The following is a 16,877-nucleotide window of genomic DNA, read 5'->3' on the forward strand; positions in this document are numbered from 1 at the left end:
GTTAAAATAAATAAAGTAAATAATTATATCTTATTTGCTATAATAGTGGCTACTTTTTCTACTCACCAAATGTAATCTCTAGTTATTTTTGGTTGGTTGCTTTCACTTTCCTTTTACCAAATGTAACAAACTTAAAAATGTACAAATAATTTTTACATAAACTAGAATTTATAAATATAAATGTGTATATATCCGAACAGGTACAGGGGCATATACGATGTATATGACTATATAGATAGTCTCTATAACGGCTCCGGCGGACAATGTATGTGAAATTTGGTGTACACCACACACATGCATGGAGGACGATGTATCTATTTGCTAGCTTCAGATCCTCCTTTAATTGTTGAAAAAATGACAGGTGTCAATTTTTAATTGATTTGTTTATTCCTCCTTCAACTGGACCACCAAAACACATGAAAACTTAAATTCAACAAGCAGTCAAGACAACTAACAACACAGGTGTAGTGAAGAGACTAAGAAATTCAAAATTTTGTGGCAGCAGATGGATTTTTTATTTTTTTATAAAAGGACAGCATATGAAATTCTTAATTCCAAGACATATTGGACAACTAATTTGGATCCTCAGCGGCGCCCTGTGCTGTGCCTGCTGCAATCATGCTGCAAACTATTAGCCTTTAGATTGACTTGTTAATTAAAAAATGAAGTTTTGCGCTCGTAGTAGATTTTGCATGGTGTATGTGTACATGTTATTTTAATTTATTTATTTTTACAAAACATTCAATAGTTTTCAATCAGATTTTTTTTGTTATAATTCAAACGATATCCTATCTTAAGAAAATGAAAACAAGTTCAGCTAATTAAATTTATAATTCAAACGATATCCTATCTTAAGAAAATGAAAACAAGTTCAGCTAATTAAAATTTATTTTTTTTGACAAAAAATTTTAAAATTAAATTTTTTGCCACTACAAAAATTTATTTTGACATGTAGATGCTCACCTCATAGTCGAACTAATTATCGGAATCCATTTTCCTAAGAATCAAAGGATTAATAAAAAAAAATAGATGCTCAATTATTTTCTAAGAATTACCAACTATTTCATTACCTAAAACACTATTTTTTATACATTGAAGGAATTTGTGTCAGTATGCAGCCTAAAGAATCATAATCCATGTTCTTCTTATGCTTCTAATTACTATCAAGAGAAGTAACTCCGCTAGAAGAGGCTCCAAACCGCTGATTTATATCTGCATATTGCTCGGGAGGAGTATAATGATCAACATTTTTCGCTTTCCTACTTATGACTTTGGAAGCTTCTTCTGCAACTGTAATACAAAAAAACTGTTGGTGTGATATCCAAATTAAAAATGAATTTAATTCAGTTTACAGCTTCACACTAATAAAATACACCAGACATTCAGAAAGTAACACGCCCTTTTTTTTTGTTACAAGAGAGGAAAAAAGAAAAAGAAAAAATTACTCCCGGATGAAAACTAAACCCTGCTCATCAGTGAGAAGAAGAAAACCTTTAGCAATGTGAAAAAGAAAACCATCATCTGAACCTTCAGCACTGTGTGAAGAAGGAAACCAGAAGAACTCCTCTTCATTAGTGAGACTCCCCATTCCAAATGTTAAATCACAACTTCTGCAATTTAAAAGTGATATTTAGATACACTTATATGATGATTGCAACGAATCGATTAATTTTTCAAACAAAGGGAAACATGACGAAACTTCAGTCAAATTGGAGAGTTTATTACAACATCCTGTCAACATTAGAATTGAGGGAATGTTTTTGTAATTTTTATAAAGCTGACAATTAGTTTTCAGTGAGAAAACTAAGGTTCAAGTACAATGAAAATAGGGAATGAAGGTAAATAAGGTTCAAGTACAATGAAAATAAGGGTCCAATTTCAGTAACTTACAAAGCAAGCTATCTCTGTTACCCGGTTGTTCCCTCAGCTCTAGTGGGTCTTGGCTAGTAATATGTGAATTTGTCTCAAAATATTCGTCATCCACCACACCCTATTTATTTATGGTTATGACTATGGTGGAGCTATGCAAGAACAAGTATACTATACACAAACACAGCAACAGCATGCAAATGCAAATGCACCCTCTCAGTACCAATCCATGACCTCGACGGTTGCTGGAGCAGCAATATCAGATGTATCAAAACAATTTCCTATAGATAACATTCAGCAGCCAAACAAAAACTCACATCAAGTATGATCATATATATTTCAAGCTAGTTTTTCTTATGTTATCTATATCATTAATAATCCACTTGAATAAGACAAGCTACTCCCATTGGTTTTTTTGTTTGTTTTTTTCATTTCTTGTTTATTTCTACCTAAACTTTTTGTATTTTTGTAATATCGAGGATCCCGACGGTGATCATAATTTAAAATGTTGATGACATTTTTATTTTTACTGTACCTATAAAATAGTTGTATCAGAGTGAGAGTAATGTTGATTAGCTTAATAAGCACAGTGTATGTACACTAAGCACACTAAAAAATCTCTTAACTCCAGCACATAGTTTTCACTTTGAAACCTTAAATTTCCATTTGCATATGTCTGTGCTCAAATATGCAATAATTAGAGCTGTTTACATTAATTTACATTATACTATTAACAACTATCTTATATATATATAAAGTTAATGTAAATCAAACATTAATTCAGCTCACATTGCTAGACACAGAACAGTTAGACGACAAGTGACAGATATCAGAAGTATGAGAAAAATATAAATCACTCAGTGACTCCCCTTTCCAAGTTCCAAGCATCCTAATGTTTAAGGGTCTGTTCAGATTGACTTATTTGAACCTACTTACTGACATAAGCAGTGCTTATTTTCAGAGAACTTATGAAAACAGCTTATTTTCATAAGCTCTCCAAGATTGCTTTTGAATACAGCTTATATGAAAATAATTTAACTTTTGTTATTGCTTTTGAATACAGCTTAAATATTTTATACTTTATACATAAGTTATTATCATGATAAACACTTATATGCTATAAGTTGCAAATTAAGTTGTTTATCCAAACAAGGACTAAGTCTTCGGCTTTCATTGTCATTAGGAAGCTTAAGTCGAAAAATCTTGTAGAAGATGAATAAATTGAAGAGATAAGGATACATTAAGATTATTAATACAGAAGAATAACTCGAGACTGCGACAATCATGTATGAATGACCTGACTGAAATACATATCCACAAATAGAAGACAGTTGAAGTGTGAACCTGTAGAATTGGTGATGTTAATTAGTAGCCATGTAGCATGTATTTTTCTAATTATATCCTTTAATGGTTGATTAAACTTTCGTTCTAATAACATATATACCATGTCAAATAAGCAAGTCTAATGCATTCATAACCAAGAAGAACATCATGTACCATGAATCAGCAAATAACTTGTGGCAAAAATTTTAAGTCTCAACCTGTTGCACAATAGTCCCACATCGAGGAGATAAGAAAGCAAATGAGTAGATGTGAGATATAAAAGCAGCAGCGAGTGCATAATACAACTCATACCTTTCTCGGCCTTTTGGCTAAGATCAAGTGTAGTATCTGTTCTTATCAGTTTAATATTTGATATGTGGCCCATTGGGTCACACGATATTAAATTACTTTTTTGAGGGGGAGGAGCACCTTAGTAGCTTGCTACTGGCTTCTCGTGTGTCACCAATGTATTGCACTATTGCATTGGCTAGGCGCATCCCATCTATTCTAGTTCAAACTTTTAAGGCATCTTCAATTAATTGCTAATTTTCTGGGCTTAACTTGTAGAGCCCAATATAAATATAAGATTTACGGTTTTACTTTAAAACTGTTGGTCTTTGACAATTATACAATCTTTAAATAATCAATATAATGGTAGATTCCTGTAAAAAAATTATATGATGAAAAATACTTTATTTTGATCCCAAATTGATGATACTTTAATGTAACTTTTTGCCTAGGGTTTTAATTTACTTGTTGAGTAATCAGTCAATTTAGTCCCTAAACTATCACTCTCTCACCAACTTAGTCCCTAAACTATTAAAAATAACTAAAAGGTCCCTAATCTATTTTTCATCCGTCAATTTAGTCCCTAAACTATCACTCTCTCACCAACTTAGTCCCTAAACTATTAAAAACAACTAAAAGGTCTCTAATCTATTTTTCATCCGTCAATTTAGTCCCTAAACTATCACTCTCTCACCAACTTAGTCCCCAAACTATTAAAAACAACTAAAAGGTCCCTAAACTATATTCACATCCTTAAATTTAGTCCCTCACAAACATTATTTTATGATTCCTAACAAACCTGTTATAATATCTCAAGGCACTTTTTAACGCACTAGCATGGATGAAAAAAGCTAGCTCCAACTAGTATTATCAATAACACAATCAGCCTGCAAAGATAATTCACCATACAAATGCTTGGAATTTAATAAGACTTTGTTAGCATACTAAAACAGAAGAAAAGGAATAGAAGGATAAAAAAACTCCCAGACCCGCAAGAAACAAGAGATCACAGTATAAACTTCAAAGGGATAAAACAAAATCACAAACCCTTACAAATTTACAAAAGTGAGAACAAAAAACAGACCTGATTTTAGCGTAGTCACTAACAAGAAAAGTAAATGCTTGAGCTTGAGAAGCTTCCGGTCCAGTGGGACTATAAAACTCACTAGGATAAGCGGTATTATTAAACCAGACAAAACAACAAGCTATAAAACCAAAAACGGTTGAATCATATCATTTTTTTTAATCTTTCTGTCAAAAAGTTGAATAAAAAAAATATTCTGTGTTAAAAAAAAAAGAAACCGACAATTGCCACTTTTTTCATACTAAAGATCTCTTTCGTTCTAAATGATTATTCTGAAAGAATGAATTGAGTTCGGCGACTAGATGTTATATTTGCGTTGCGAGCAAAACGGTTGTTGTCGGAGAGTGGAGTGGTTGGCGGCGAGCAGGGTGGTTGTTTTCGTCGAAGCACGTGGAAAAAGAAAGGGTGATAATATTTTAGGGTTTTATAGACAAGTTAACCGAGGACTAAATTGACGGATGAAAAATAGATTAGGGACCTTTTAGTTGTTTTTAATAGTTTAGGGACTAAGTTGGTGAGAGAGTGATAATTTAGGGACTAAATTGACGGATGGAAAATAGATTAGGGATCTTTTAGTTGTTTTTAATAGTTTAGGGACTAAGTTGGTGAGAGATTGATAGTTTAGGGACTAAATTGACGGATGGAAAATAGATTAGGGACCTTTTAGTTATTTTTAATAGTTTAGGGACTAAGTTGGTGAGAGAGTGATAGTTTAGGGACTAAATTGACTTATTACTCTTTAATTGTTTTGTCAATGTGAAGATTATAAAATATATCATAAGGTCGGATACTAAGTTTTTTTTTAAAAAAAAATATAATATTAAGAATCACATTAGGAAGGGTTAGATTACCAGCACCAACAACCGAGAATGTGTCAAACACATTAGCAACGGTGTGTTTGGATTATTTTGAATTGTTTTTTTAAAGTAAAGGTAAACAATGTTGTCAAATTAAATATTAGCAATAGTTACTCTAAAACTTTTTCTACAAATTAATGTTAACCGAAGTTTGAAACCATCGGTTTGTAAAAACCGAAATTTTGTGTTCCAATTTTTTTGAATTTATAAGGGCAATATGGGACTTTAGGGGTATAAAAGAAACGTGGGATCGGAACAAAAATTTTCAGAAAATCACCCAATATTATTTCTTCAATGGGTGTGAAATAATATTAGATTGAATGTTGTTAGCAATATTTACTCTAAATTTAATCAACCCATTGAAAGATACGTATATGACTTGCCCTTTGAACCAATATGTGAAACAATTATCTCTTCCAACTTCCAACTTCCAACGTGACTATGTGAAAATTGTGTATCACTTGTTATAAATTATAATTGATAAGTGTAAATCATACTTCAATCTCACCTATTTTCCTTAAAATTGGAGTGAAAATGTTTGTTTTGCTTGTCCTACAATTAGAGATGAGAAATTGATGTAATATATAGCATTAAAAAAAAATCAATTGATTTGAACATTCAGGTATGAAGAGGTAGACGATAATAATCTAAAAATTAAGCATAGTATTTAAATCGATCCTATTTTAGGATGAGAATAGAAGTGTGTATAAAAACATTAGGATTATATCCCTCAGTGTCTAGCTGCAACCTGCTGCTTACACACTGGACAGAAATCCATTGTTGTATGCATTGGAAAATGATACAAGTTGTTGCACCCCAATTTTGTCCCGGCTTTTTCTCCGCAACTGTGTTTTATTTTTACATTTTTTTATATCTGTGCAGTTTATAAATTAAATTGGCTTAAATAAAATCGTGAATTTAGAAAGAAATAGGGGACAAAATTATGAATATAAAGCGAGATGCTGCATTTTTTGTCTACTTGATGCTTTGATGCATCTTCACAAAACTGAAGCTTAGTCTTCCTTATGTAAGGTTCGATCTCATCTTCTTCAAGTCCGGTATTGACATAACCAATTCTCTCACCAAGCTCAAGCAATTGCTACAAACGGTGCCAAAATGCACTAGTAAAAACCTTATCTCCATCAGACACAATGGATCTTGGCATTCCATGTAATTGTAATTTCCCTATATTGCTCATAAAAGTCCTTTTGATCTGTCCTTATGATGAACTTGTTGCCTAGCAAATAATGTCTGAATTGTTTCTAACAAATATAACACGTTCCATGTTCATACTTATCTTAAGAATCTATATTTAATCATTATTAAGAATCTATATTTAATCATTATTATTCGCTACTTGTGCATGGTTAAGTACTGGATGTCATTTTATTAATGTGTCGTGGTTGGATTTTGTGAACTACCCCATTCGCTACTTATTATAAGAAATTTTATACTTTTTAGATTTATAGAATAACTTGCATATTTGATCCATTTTTTATACCAAATACATAAATCATTCAATAAAGCTAAAAAAGAAAATCTTATATAAGGGACTACTAGAGGGAGTATTTATCAAAAAAAATATGATCTCTAATCTTGATCTATTATTGACACAAGCCTAATTAAAATTGAAATCATTGTGTCTACAGACATTAACAAAATGTGAAAACTGCCACATGCAAGAATTGAACTCATGACCCTCAACTCAACAGTCAACACATTAACAAAGTGTCTAAAGACTTTAACCATTAGACTACCTATTGCTATGAAACTTATAATACGCCTTTACAAATATAAATTGCATGACATGACATAGTTCAGTAATATCCTTTTATATAAAACTTTTAGGGGTATTTCAGTAATTTCCTTTTTTACCGTGGACCCCTAATTACACTACTGCACTAAGCCAACTACAGATGAAAATAATGCAATTAGTGAACCATCGTCAAATGCCATTAATTTTGGTACAGAGACAGAGGGTAAAAACACTGCCTATATAAATTTTGTACGAGGTCCTCTCCTTTCAGAATATTTACATGAGTCTCTCTTGATTTAAATACATAGTTCTTAGAGGAAGACAATATGGTAATTTAACAATCTTTTTTTTGACTCGGGTAATTTAACAATCTTAAAATATTAAAGTAGCAAACACAGTTAGTCACATAACAATATTATTTTCATAATATGATTTGTGGTTTTTTGTCAAAAAAAATAAAATGATTTGTGGTTTGGCTTCAAAGTAATAATAATAAGAAGGAAATAAGCTGATTACTTCACATTTCGTCATACACCTAATGTATTTGAAATTCAACTGGTCAGTTTTCGCAGGCAAGTACATCCCATATGATATGATATTTACTCTAACTAGTTATTTTTGTTTTTGGGCATACTGAAGAGTAGCAAGTGTGATATGTGATCCTCATCACAAGTTTTGCATAACATACAACTTAATTATAGATTATCTAATTTCAGTTCTGCAGCCAGAAATTACTAACGATTAGTATGCTTTATTTTTTTACATAAAACAGACACTATATGTTTATCTGCTTTAAACTTTAACCACATGCTGTTATATTATAATATGTTTGTTGAAACAAAAAGGTCTTTACAACATGCTGCTATAACCATATTCTGGACATACATGATTAAGAATAATTTATTAAAAATATCACTCTTTCTTATTCTTTTTTGCATTTTTATAGAAATTTGTGAAATGGTTAAATAAATCACTCGTTTTAAAATGAAGAGAGAACCACCGTCTAATTCGGTACTATGTACTCATTTCAAAACTTTGTTAGAACTAAGAAGACTTACCTCCATATTTGTCTGCTTCTAATTTGGCTAAATTGTTAATTTGGTTGTTGGTAACAACTTAATTATTTTTTTGTGTAAACAATAAAGGAATAATTTCTCAATTCTTTCTTTTGATGCAACATACTAACAATAATATAATCATTGGTAAAAAATAATGCAATTATTTTTGGTTGTTTGTAATTAAGGAAGTCATACATGGTGCTAGCTGGTCATGGTCATGGGGTCCTTCATAACTATAATTACTTTCGACACCCTACTAGCTACTCACGCGCCATACACATTTTCTTTTTTACCCTTCCGCAACTTAAGTAGTGAACGTTGTAAAATGAAATTTTTTTGAGAGAAAACATCCTGCGTGAAAATTCAAGATTTTTACCGGTTCTCTACTTAAGTAGCGGAATTAGTTCTCTACTTAAGTAACGGACGTTGTAAAACGAGAAATTTTGAGCGAAAAACCCTACATGAAAAATCAAGATTTTACCAATTTTCTACTTAAGTATCGGAATTAGTCTTTCGCTGTGAAATTTGAGAAAAAAAAAAAACACCCCTAAAATATTTTTATAACGTCCGCTACTTAAGTAGCGGATTTTTGGAGAAAAAAACACTCTCCTACCATGAAATATCAAGATTTTAAACATATAATCCATCACTTAATTAGCAAACGAGAGTATTTTAATAATTTTATAGGACACACTCCAGATCAATAGGGTGACAAAAATAAATCTCATACTTTAATCATTTGCTCAAAACTCTTTGTGGCCCATTTCTTTCAGCTTTCTTGGAAGCTTCATTTTTCAAACTTGGATGCTCGTTGTTTGATGTAGAAAACTAGTAATTCCAAATGCTAAAAATGAAGCAGAAAATGACAAACACTTTCAAATAAATCTAAAATATCTAAATACAGCACTAAAAAGTTTTAAAAATCAAACCCCATGACTTTATTCTTTGATTTACAACGTAAGAAACCGTAAAAAGTTATAAGTTGAAACATTTGAGCTTATAACTTCTTAGGAGTGTTTGTTTCATGGATACTACACATATTCCTGGGAATCCAACGTTGAAAAATAAAAATTCTCATGTTTATTACAAAGGAAATAAAAATTGTTCCCAGGAAAGGATTTTACCCACATAGCCCGGCTTTCTAATCCCCTCTAGTATAGTATGGGTGGGAAACTTTTATTCCGGTCAGTTACAATAAAAATTTAGTGGGGAACGTGCTACCCCACTACTTTGTATAACTATAATTGTCCCCTCTTTCTCTTATTTATCATCACGTTATCATGATAGACACCAAGAAAATAACAACAATGACAATATTAATAATGATATGGAGTATAGTTGTAATCAATGGACCGTAAAAAAAAAGTGATTATCAATGACAATATTGTGCTTCTGCTTCCATAAAAAAAAGTATTACCGATGCTTGTTAATTGTTATAAGATGACAATATTAATAATGATAGACATACTAATTAAGATAATAAAAATGGAATTTGAACATATTTCTCAAGTTTAAGATTTGTGACATCTATTTTTGAGAATATATTGCAATAGTAAACTATAATATGTATCTTTAAGAATTTAAAATAAATTTCCTTAAAAAAATTAAAATAAAAAAAAAATTGGAACTTTTTTTTGACTGAAGATTCCTTAGAACTAAAAATACTGACCAAACACATTTTCAAAAAACTTATGCCTGGAAAAATTATTCATGAGACTAAATTTTGATACCGTGAAACAAACGCCCCCTTAAATTCTATTTCAAGATGTTTGAGCTTATGACTTATTTTAACTTCCAACTCAAAACTTACCTTAATATTTCCAGTGAAAAAAAAAAAAATTCTGACTCAAACCAAATGAATTACTCACTCACTCAAATTTTACCAAGAACTTTATTATTTTGGAAAATTATATTACCCACTATTTTCCTTGCAGGTGCGGTCAAGTTGACCCAAAGAGGTAATACATCATTCGTTTTCTGTAGTACTCAAATTTCTTTTTTCTAAATCTTTAATTCTCTATTTTTTTATACGCACTCAATCTCTCTCTTTCTTTCGCAGATTTCAGTTTGTGTTTTTCTGGCAAAGATTTCAGTTTATTTGTTCTCACACTTTAAGGTAATCTCTTCTCCTTCCTTTGTTAATAAAAGTTAATCTTTTAAATTATGTATCTTAGGCTATTTGTACAAAAAAATGAGTTACTTTCAATTGTTTATGTCATAATTATAATTATTATTTTTCAATTATATTATCTTATGTGTCTCAAATAAAACTAGATTTTTTCTTAAACAAATCTCGGATAAACCCACCTGTTATAGATTTTTAAAACTGGTTTTTTTATTTGTTTGTATTTTGAAAAATGATTTTTATGAAAACTTAATTAAAAATAGTGAAAGAATAATTTAGACATTCAGTAACTTATATATTCATAATAGATATTTTAACTTAATAAAAATAAGTTTAATTGATTTTATGAAATTTTATTAGAGTTTAAATATTATGCATTGTCAGTGTAAATTAATTTTACACAAACATCCGATAAGAAAAATCATCTAATCTTTCATATCATGTCAAGAAAGTGAGGCGAAATACATGGTTGTTATCGGTGGATAATGTAAAATTATTTTAGTTCATATTCTTTTTTCTTATTTTATTATCCAAAAAAACTTGTAACGAAATGATCAAATATTTAAATCTCATTTGAAAATATTGTTAAATTGTCATTAGTGTATTGTTAAGTTTTTTTAAGATGTTACTATTAAAGTTTATAATTCTTCTTGTTTCATTTAATTTAATGTTACATGACAGAAAGAACACATTTCCATCTTGCAGAGTGACTTTAAGACTTGTGCTTCAGATTCAATATCATGGAAGAGCTAGTTGCTGGGGCATTTCTTTCTTCTGCCTTTCAATTCATTTTTGATAGGCTGGCTTCGAGTAATTTGACAGACTATTTTCGTAGAGGCAAACTTGACGAGTTGGTGGAAGAACTTGAGTCTACACTCGATTCTATCAACCAAGTGTTAGATGATGCAGAGATAAAGTAGTACCAAATCCCAAACGTCAAGAAGTGGCTTGGTCATGTTAAACATGCTATGTATGAGGCTGATCAACTACTGGATGAGATTGCTACTGATGCGCCACTAAAGAAGTTGAAGGCCGAATCTCAACCTTTTACTAGCCATAATATTGTCAACTTCAAACCAACTTTTACTAATCCATTTGAATCCAGGATCAAAGAATTGATAAAGAGCCTACATTCTCTTGTAGAGCAGAAGGATACACTGCAATTGAAAAATCAAACGTAAGCCGGTAATGCAGTTGGATTCAATTCGAAACCTCCAGGAATAGAAGAAACTATACATGTTTGGTGGATGCATCTGGCATATATGGTAGAGATGGCGATAGAGAAGAAATTATCAAAATTTTACTTTCTTCAGAGAATGGTAGCAGCAACCAGACACCTATAATCAGCATAGTTGGTTTGGGTGGGATGGGCAAGACCACCTTATTTGCTAAGCTTGTGTACAATGACAACATGTTAGAGGAGTATTTTGAACTTAAAGCTTGGGTCTATGTATCAGAATCTTTTGATGTTGTTGGACTCACCAAAGAAATTCTCAAGACATTCAATTCTTCAGCAGAGGGTGAATCGAATTTAAATCTACTCCAACTGCAGCTGCAACAAACACTAACCGGCAAAAAGTATCTGCTTGTTTTGGATGATATTTGGAATGGAAATGAGGAGAGTTGGGAGCAGTTACTACTTCCCTTTAAGCATGGATCTTCTGAAAGTAAGATTATTGTGACAACACGTGACAAAGAGATAACATATGTCCTGAAATCCACCAAGTTATTTAATTTACAACAATTGAACAAAAGTGTTTGCTGGAGTTTATTTGTGACACATGCGTTTGATGGCAAGAATTTGGACGAATATCCACATCTTGAACAAATTGGCAAGAAAATAGTCGCTAAGTGTGGAGGATTGCCTTTAGGTGTAAAAACATTGGGCCAACTCTTGCGAAGAAAATTCTCTCAATATGACTGGATGAAGATATTAGAGACTGATATATGGCGATTATCAGATGGGGACAACAACATTAATCCTGTGCTGAGATTGAGTTATCATAATCTCCCTTCCAATCAGAAGCGTTGTTTTGCTTAATGTTCTATATTTCCCAAAGGTTATGGCTTTGATAAAGGTAGATTAATCAAGTTTTGGATGGCAGAAGGTTTGCTGAAGTGTAGGGGAGCAGACAAAAACGAAGAAGAGTTGGGTAATGAAATTTGCAGCGATCTTGAGTCAATTTCATTTTTCCAAAAATCATTGTATATATGGTGATACATTTGTCATGCATGATCTTGTCAATGATTTAGCAAAATCAGTGTCAGGAGGAGAATTCTGTATGCAAGTAGACGGGAGAGGTGGAAGGTATCTCTGAAAGAACACGTCACATTTGGTTGTCTCTTCAATTAAATTGTGGTGATAAATTACTAGAGCCAGTTTTTGAGTGTAAGGGACTACGTAGTCTGATACTAAAATACCGCACGGCTACGTTGATAAGCAACAATGTACAACGTGATCTATTTTCAAGACTAACATGTTTGCGGATGTTATCATTTAAATATTGTTATCTATCAGAGCTAGTTGATGAGATAGGCAATTTAAAACTTCTGCGTTACCTAGACCTTTCTCGCACACAGATTAAAAGCTTACCTGATACCATTTGTATGTTGTATAATTTGCAAACACTCTTGTTGGAAGGGTGCACAATGATGACTGATCTCCCATCAAATTTTTCCAAACTCATTAATTTACGTCATCTTCAACTCCCTTCTAATGGTTTTGGTGTCCCTTATATAAAAAAGATGCCAAAGAATATAGGAAAGTTGAACAAACTTCAGTCCTTGTCTTACTTTATTGTGGAAGAGCAGAACGGATCTGTTCTTAAGGAGTTGGAGAAAATAAACCATCTTCATGGAAGAATTCGTATCGAAGGACTTGGTAATGCCATTGATCCTCCAGATGCTGCGATGGCCAATTTCAAAGATAAGAAGTATTTAGAAGAATTACATTTGAATTTCTATAAGATCGGAAGAGAAGAAATGAATGACTCAATTGTTGAAAGACATGTATCTGTCTTGGAGGCTCTTCATCCAAATAGCAACTTGAAGAGGCTCACCATTGTAAACTACAATGGTAATTCTTTTCCAAATTGGCTAAGGGGTTGTCATTTACCCAACTTGGTATCTCTTAATCTGCAGAATTGTGGATTATGTTCTCATTTGCCGCCACTTGGTCAATCTCAATAAAGTTGTTGTTGAAAAGGATAAAGAAATGTTGCATATATGATGGAAGAAACCAGCTGCAGGGTGGATTAAATTAAATACAGATGACTTGCTTCGATGATGGGAAAATAGGATGTGGGTGTGTGTTGAGATGTAGTGATGGTGAATGGTTGGATTTTTTTAATTTATTGGTTTAGGAAATGCTTATCTAGCGGAGCTGTGGAGAGTTCTTGAATTGTATAATTGTTCAAAGCTAAGAATAATGAATTACAAGGGTCACGTCCCTCATGTGTATGGTTTGTGACGGAGAGCCCCAGGCAAGTACAAATGTGTTAATTTTCTCTTAGTATTGTCCAGAGCTTTCCAGAGGAGGGTTGTTGGCATACAATGCACCATATCCCTTGTGAAGAGATTCAGTATATTGAGCAGCAGATATGAGATGTTTATGCAGGCAAGTGAACCACACTCATCTTTTTATATTCTCTCAAACATTGACCAACTTCTTTTATTTGACAAAGCCATGAATTTGATATATGTTCGCAAATGCATTTCTGATATCTTCTTTACAGGAGACTTGAAACCATACTTTCATTGTCGTCACTAATAAAAAAGAAATAGTCAGTCTCATTGCCGTCCGCTGCTCTTGTCCAACTTGAAGGATCTGACTGTGTTCTGTGACCACGACATACCCTTGCCACTGCCAATGCCGTGAAGCACATGCAGGATTATGTTGCAGGTCCCTCATTTGAATAGGTGAATGATTAATTTCTTTCATAACCATTACATTAAATAAAAACTGTGTAAATAAAACAATGAATTTCAACTATTTTCTTATTTTCCTTGCACCATGATTTAATCAAATTCCTTGTGCTTGATACTTACTTGATAACAATATGGTCTTAATTGCAAATCTCTCACTGAATCGGAGAGTGATGAAAAACTAACAAATTGAACACTTACAGAAGTTCAAAAACTGCTCAAGCAAGTAATTTCTCATTATCTAATCTTTTCAAAAACTCAACAAAGACTAATCGATTGTGTGGTTTCTTCTATCTCAATGCTAAAATTATATTTTGTTAGTTTTATATTCTTTTTTCCCTTTACTATTTACCAATCTGTAATATCAATTTTGCTTATATGTCAGATCAAAACAATGAGATCATGACTGTAGTTTGATGAACTAAGCAGTGTGGTGTTATAAAACTCATGATTTTAGATGTGTTCCTATTTAATGAAAATGCTGTTACATACATGCATACTTGCAGTTTGATCCCCTATTTTTAGCTCCACTTCATTTTATTTTAGCTTAATTGCAGTTTGATCCCCTATTTTTACCATTTAGCATAATTGGCCCCTCTATTTTAAAATTTGACCCTTTTGTTCTCTCCATCAAAGAATGGATGAAAATTGACAATATGCATTTCTTGTGGCCATACTCATGTACATAAAAGGGAGCTAAAAATGGCAATATGAAGTTAGCTATTGATATTACAATAATGAAAAAATTGATTAGTCCAAATCTCATGTTAGCATATTCAAGTTGACTCAGCAAACCATCATCAATACCTTCTTCCTCTTGCTTTATGCTTTAGGAGGCACACCAAGCCAACACAAAGTTGTAACATAATTACCTTTTGGAAGGTGGCGTTTAACCTACACAAATACTGTTCCATACCACAAATATAACATTAGTCATACATTTATCATTTAATATTTCAATGGCAATGATTTTATATGGGTAGTTTGGTGTGAGAAGCAAGCAATATATTTTGAGGAGTGCTAGCAACACACTCTTTAACAAACACACTCCAACACACTCTCTTTTATTGGTTAAAATTTATATGGGTCTCATAAAAGGTTATATGGGTCCACATTTTTTTATGGGTTCAAAACTATTTTGGATTCGGGGTTCAAAAATTTTAATTTTTTGTGAGAAGTAGGGGGTTACGGGTGCAAAGCGGGAGAGCCCGTCCCATTTAGGCTTGGCCCGCTTAAGCCCGCTTAAAAGCGGGACGAGACGAGCCAAGCCAACTTAGGTGGCCGAGTCTAAAATCACAGCCCGCACCGTTTAATGGCGAACAAGCGAGTTGACGGGCTGACCCGTAAAACAAAAAGTCTGTTTTTATTTATTTATTTATTTTAATTGACACTTGTGTTGTTAAAAAAAATGCTAATATTATTATTTTTTAAATAGAAACAAACAAATTTGTGAGAAAAAAGTAGCTTATGAAACAAAATCATCAAGGAAGTATATTATAAGCCCATTAACATATACTTATAAACACATATGCAGTCATTCTAATCATCAACGAAGTATTTAGCTATGTGTTTAAGATAATGCATCGGGAGAAAATGTGAATCACCGTATGTGATGATGGTTCAAGTGTCAAAAACGTAATGAAGAGTATGAAGAAGAAACACGAGTGAAGAATCCGGTGAAGAAGAAACACGAATTTGAAGAGATAAGAATGAGCAGAAACGAGCAATAAGAGAGTAAAGCTGCAACAAATAATTCTAAACTTGACACTAGTCGTATGAATGAAATGAAAAAAAAAAACTAAATTTACTTTAAATAAATGTTGTATTTTATTGGATTGGATCATCTTATTCTATTACTTACTAAAAAAAATAGATTTTATATTTTTATGTGACTCGCGAGGCCGGCCCACCCCGCGCTCGCCCCGCTTTTTAAGCAAGTTCGGCGGGGCGGGCCAACTAAAGGGGCCGAGCTCAAAATTTAGGCTCAGCTCGCCAAAAATGGCGGGATAAATGCGCCGGCCCGACGGGTTGAACCCAGAAGATTTAAATGGACATGTCCAATATATTGTTCGATGTTGTTACCTTGCCAGTTGCAGAGGCTACCAAATCAGCAAAAATTCTGTGGGTGCAATTGCGGATGCAAAGTGGAATTTGAAACCATGATGATTATTTTTGGATATTCTCTGCGTGCTAAGATATAGACTAATCTATTGAACGGATAGAACTATAAAGGTATGTTATTGCACCATTTCATCATGAGAGAATATATGAATGCTTTAAAATCTATATATGTAGTTACTAAGCTAGTGACAATTTATGAGGGGTTGATTTTAATGAATACTAGTAACCTCAAGATTAATTCTTCTGAATGCATCCTATGAGGTTAATATGCATGAATGAAAGTGTTTACAAAATACTGACAATTTTCTTACAAACACAACTCTCCCCTAATTACTCAATGTTATTTCTCTTGGACTATTGGATCTATTATCATATAATGGTATTCAAATTTCGTTATCGGAGGAACCAGATCACCGATTAGCAATGTGCAACTCATATAAGCTGCATAATAGATACGGAAAATGTTGATTAC

At 32.4% G+C, this 16,877-nt stretch overlaps 1 non-coding gene and 2 pseudogenes across 1 annotated transcript; 2 read left to right on the plus strand and 1 right to left on the minus strand.

Annotated features, from left to right (window-relative positions):
• The window catches only part of LOC123904588, a 39,716-nt pseudogene extending 38,128 nt beyond the window's left edge, over positions 1-1,588 (minus strand).
• Positions 1,589-3,500: 1,912 nt separating this feature from the next.
• LOC123911912 lies at positions 3,501-3,694 on the plus strand. Its single transcript, XR_006810783.1, has one exon. It is a non-coding gene; the product is annotated as a U2 spliceosomal RNA (small nuclear RNA).
• A 6,397-nt stretch (positions 3,695-10,091) lies between these two features.
• LOC123910628 lies at positions 10,092-14,630 on the plus strand (annotated as a pseudogene).
• The last annotated feature ends 2,247 nt before the right edge of the window (positions 14,631-16,877 follow it).

The sequence above is a fragment of the Trifolium pratense genome, linkage group LG2 (assembly GCF_020283565.1).
Source record: "Trifolium pratense cultivar HEN17-A07 linkage group LG2, ARS_RC_1.1, whole genome shotgun sequence".
Taxonomy (NCBI): Eukaryota; Viridiplantae; Streptophyta; class Magnoliopsida; order Fabales; family Fabaceae; genus Trifolium; species Trifolium pratense.